Source organism: Rhinichthys klamathensis, unplaced genomic scaffold (assembly GCF_029890125.1).
Source record: "Rhinichthys klamathensis goyatoka isolate OS25496 unplaced genomic scaffold, OSU_Roscu_1.1 h1tg000726l_1, whole genome shotgun sequence".
In the NCBI taxonomy this organism is placed as follows: domain Eukaryota; kingdom Metazoa; phylum Chordata; class Actinopteri; order Cypriniformes; family Leuciscidae; genus Rhinichthys; species Rhinichthys klamathensis.
The window spans coordinates 523,144-527,630 of NW_026607140.1; positions in this window are offsets into that span (position 1 = coordinate 523,144).

Below are 4,487 nucleotides of genomic sequence, written 5' to 3' on the forward strand. Positions count from 1 at the left end.
CCTCCTCATAAACTGAAGAGCGTGACGTCAGGAAACTGCTGAGGAGGCAGAACTGCAGGAAGACATCAGAGTCTACACCCTTGCCCTGGTATTTACCCCATCTGGTCGCTAAGAGTATGCAGAGTTCCAGCATGCTTTAAATGCGCTGTTATAATTCCAGTGCCAGAAAAGCCGAAAACCAGCACAGATCAGCGGCCTTAACTTCGGTTGTAATGAAAATATTTGAGCGATGGAACTTAAAAAGTGTTTTGCAACACCTTGAGACTCCTGGCACGTATGCTAGGGCTCTTTTTCTGGACTATAAATCTGCATTTAATACAATTGTTCCAGCTAAACTCTTTGTTAAATTAGAGCAATTGGGGGTTCATCACTTCCTTGCTCTTTGGATTATGGATTTTTTTTGTAGAATAGGCCTAGATCACAAGTAGTAAAAATTAACAACAATATTTCGAGCCCAAGTGTGGGAGCTCCACAAGGCTGTGTATTGTCACTAATGTTATATTCCATGTACACTAATGATTGTGTCTCGCACAGTGAATCAGTTACATTTTGCATAAGTCAGGACACGTAAATGCGTCTCTAGGGCTGTCACTTTACGTTCGAAAACCGATTGCACAATCGATCGGACCAACCAACACAAGTTTCGAAAACAGGGAATCGATTTTAACGATTATTTTTTTATTTTTTTTTTTACCAAAAATGTGTTTTAGATGGACAGATCAATACAGTATCAGAACATGTAGGATGCTGGAAAATAGCAATGTCTTTTCTGTTAACCAAATTCACTATTACTTCAATGCAAGTGAACAAGCGCGCCGTTATTTGTTGCTTAGTGTGTGTGTGTGTGTGTGTGTTCAAGTAAGCCAGAAATGCGCAGATTCTGTGCAATACGCTGTATTTAATATATCATGAGGACTCACGAGTTGCGTATTTGCGCTAAATCCGGGCAGATTTGTCTTACACTAATGCTGCGTTCCAGGCAGGTTTTTGAGCAGGTAAATCACGACTTCAAACCACGACTCACGACTTTGTAGCGTTCCATCCAGTCACGCCAAACTACCTGAGCGCAATATATACTTATTGTTTCAGAGACACTTAACATTGTAATACATAATCGTGTGTGTATTTTTATCATTATTATATAATTATTAATTTGACTGAAACGTTATTTAATGGCCTAAAGTGCATTCTCACCGTGTGTGTGTGTGTGTGTGTGTGTGTGTGTGGGGGGGGGGCATTGTTGTTTTGTATGGTTCCGCGGGCTATGTGACGTCAGAGCTCGTAACTGGGAGTACATCGATCTAGTACGAGTTCACGGGTGGGAAGTCACGGGTTTGACTGCCGTTCCAGTGCACTTTCACGGGTATAAGGTTGGAAAAACACGGGTTACAGGTTGCCTGGAACGCGGCATAACTTCCCCAGCAAAGTGAGTAAAAACAGAAACACGCGCCAGATTGGCTCGTGATTTGACAGCGTTCATTTTTACCCGCGTTTGGCGGGTCGGAGGGTGTTAATTTCAATCCCTGAATGTTGCGCTCCAGTTTATCATTGTGCACGAAACTTCACGCCAATAAATCATCAGAAATATTGCGACTTGTGTGCGTCTCAAGCGCCCTCTTTACGCTCGTCCTAATGCCTGTTAGGTGTCCGTGGATTGTAGTACCCCAGAGTGCAGTCTGGACGATGGGGCGGGGCGACACTTTTAGGCGGGGCGACACGTGTCGCTCCGCCCACCCCCAATTTAATTGGTTTATAATACCGCAATCTTATTGGTGTAAACGATTCAGGTCTGAGCATGCGCATTCCTTAATGTACGATTTTGTGAATGATTTGGCCGTATCAAAGAAAAATTAAATGCTAACTTTAATCGTATCTTATTATCAGTTTACCATGGTAATTTTTGTTAATATCTATTGGCTAATACTTTATTATACTTAAGACACAGTATAGATTAAGTTATTGTTTAAAAACGAACGCTTGGTGACCCACTTGTACTTCAGGGAGATGTTTTACATTAGATTAGTGCGTCATTCACTTGGCTTCTTCATATTTCTATCAGGATCGATGGATCAGCACAAACTCGGGATTTTACGCAAATGATGATAATTGACTGTAAGAATGTAAGCAGCTGATTTTAAATTCTAAAGCATGACCGTTTTTTGTTGTCATTTTTTTAACGAGATTGTCCAATGCTTGCATTATTTATTTGGTACAAAGTGCAAATAAAATGTTTAATGGCAAACACGTTTCCTGGTTGATTACCTGTTCATACAAAATGAGGGCCTATTGGTTCTGTAAAGCCTTATGTTATATTTTTTAAAGATTCATGTTTTCTAATAAGTGTGTCAACCGGTTATGTACGACTGTCTATCTGTGACTGTGACATCAGTAGGCTATATTAAAAATCCAATTGTTTATTCATCCACCATCGCATGGTGGCTACTGTTCATGTTCATGTAGGCTACTGGATAAAAATGGTTACAAATATTAACACTCACATATAGGCTATAGCTGCATAACCATAAAAAAACACGCTGCTATAAATCTGTGCAATTATAATAGGCTGTAATAAAATAAATATAAAAATAAAATAAAACACACTTTCGGATTTATCCTTTGTTTTACTGAAATACAGGGAATTATCATAATTTGTGCAAAATCCCGAGTTTGTGTTTATTCACTGATCCTAATGGAAAAACGAAGAAGCACGATTAATTGAGCTCTGCATGACATGCGGACAAATATTGCCTAAATCAGCCCACATAGAAATGATCTCTCCTTTGATCTGCCAGTAATTTCATGCAGTCATTCTCATTGCCCACCAAAAGTGGCACTGACTTATCTGTAGGGTAAATTAATATAGTATAGCTAGGCTAAATCTCAAACAGTGTATTATTTATCAGCAACATATGATATCGCCAAGCCATAAAACTGCTCAATATTAAAGCTTACAATATGACTTTTTGTAAAGCTGCTTTGAAATGATGTGAATTGTGAATACATTTTGACAGTAACTTCATCTAACTTGATTCGTAAGTTCATCAAAACATTATCCAATTGATCGTTACTGAAATCGCAACGGTTATCACTTAATATAGTACTACGGCCAAACAGCGTCATAGATAATTCATAAACTCGTACATAAAAGAATGCGCATGCTCGTGGCTCAAGCGTCTATGCCAATAAGATTGCTGCATTATAAACCAATAAAATCGGGTGTGGGCGGAGCGACATGTGTCGCCCCACCTAAAAGTGTCGCCCCGCCCCATCGTCCAGACTGCACTCTGGGGCTACTCCGTGGATTTGCGTGTATTTGGTGTTGAAAATGGAAACGTCTTTAGACATGGAAAATCGATTTTACAATCGATTCAATGAACACTTATGTCTCAAAAATCGATCAGGATTTTTCCACAAAAGTGACAGCCCTAGTCTCTATAGCACGCATTGTGTATTATCGTGCAATTTATATGCAAAAATGAGTTTTTACGTGCATATGATACGCAGTTTTCGCGTGCATTTGATACGCAGTTCATTTGCGTGTAATACACACACACCCCACACCACTACTAAACCTACCCTAACCAACTCATGCGTATCCTATGCACGTAAAAACTCATTTTCGCGTATAAATTACACGATAAACACACTGCGTGCTATAGAGACGCATTTAGTGTGATTGGGTTGAATTCCCATAGAGGGGCAGAATTTTATTTTATATAGAGGTCAGTTATTTCATGGATCCAGGACACTATGCCTCTTGATAAAGTTCCCTTAGCCTTTGTAATTAAAACCGCCCCACAACATCACACACCCTTCACCATACCTAGAGATCGGCATGGTTTTATTTCAGTTAGCCTATAGCTGGTTTGATTTGCATTGAGAAATGATCTTATGGAAAGTACCCCGTGCCAATCTCTAGGTCTATGGGAATTTAACATAGGGGTGTCCTGAGTTATGCACCCTGTATTTTAAGGAAGAACATTTATTTATTTACGATAGATTATTCATTCACAAAGAAAATGGGTGTCCTTTATGGAAGTAAAATAATCCCAAATGTTTTTGAAACAAAAAGCCTGTTGAATTGTACTACTTGAAAAAAATATGCATTGCATTAACCCTGCTTGTATTTTAATGCATTGTATTTTTAGGGCTTGCATTTTTATAGGCTGAAATTTAGCATGGTTGAATATTTAAGCTGTGAATATTTCAAATCAAATCATTTCAAACACATTTTCATTAGTAAAATTTCAATAATCCATATTCACCTTTCATATTTCATATCCCAAATATTCAAACTGATTAAAAATACAACCTATAATATTCAACAGGCTGTTTTCGGTCCATTTTATTTCGCTTTGCAAATTCGCTTCCACAAATTCAGTGGTTCAAATTCGACAGTAAATTCAACATTGACATCCAGGAGCTGCAGGAAAAGCAGTAGATTACCGAGCATAATCTCCATCTGCTGTTAGTCGACCACACCAGCA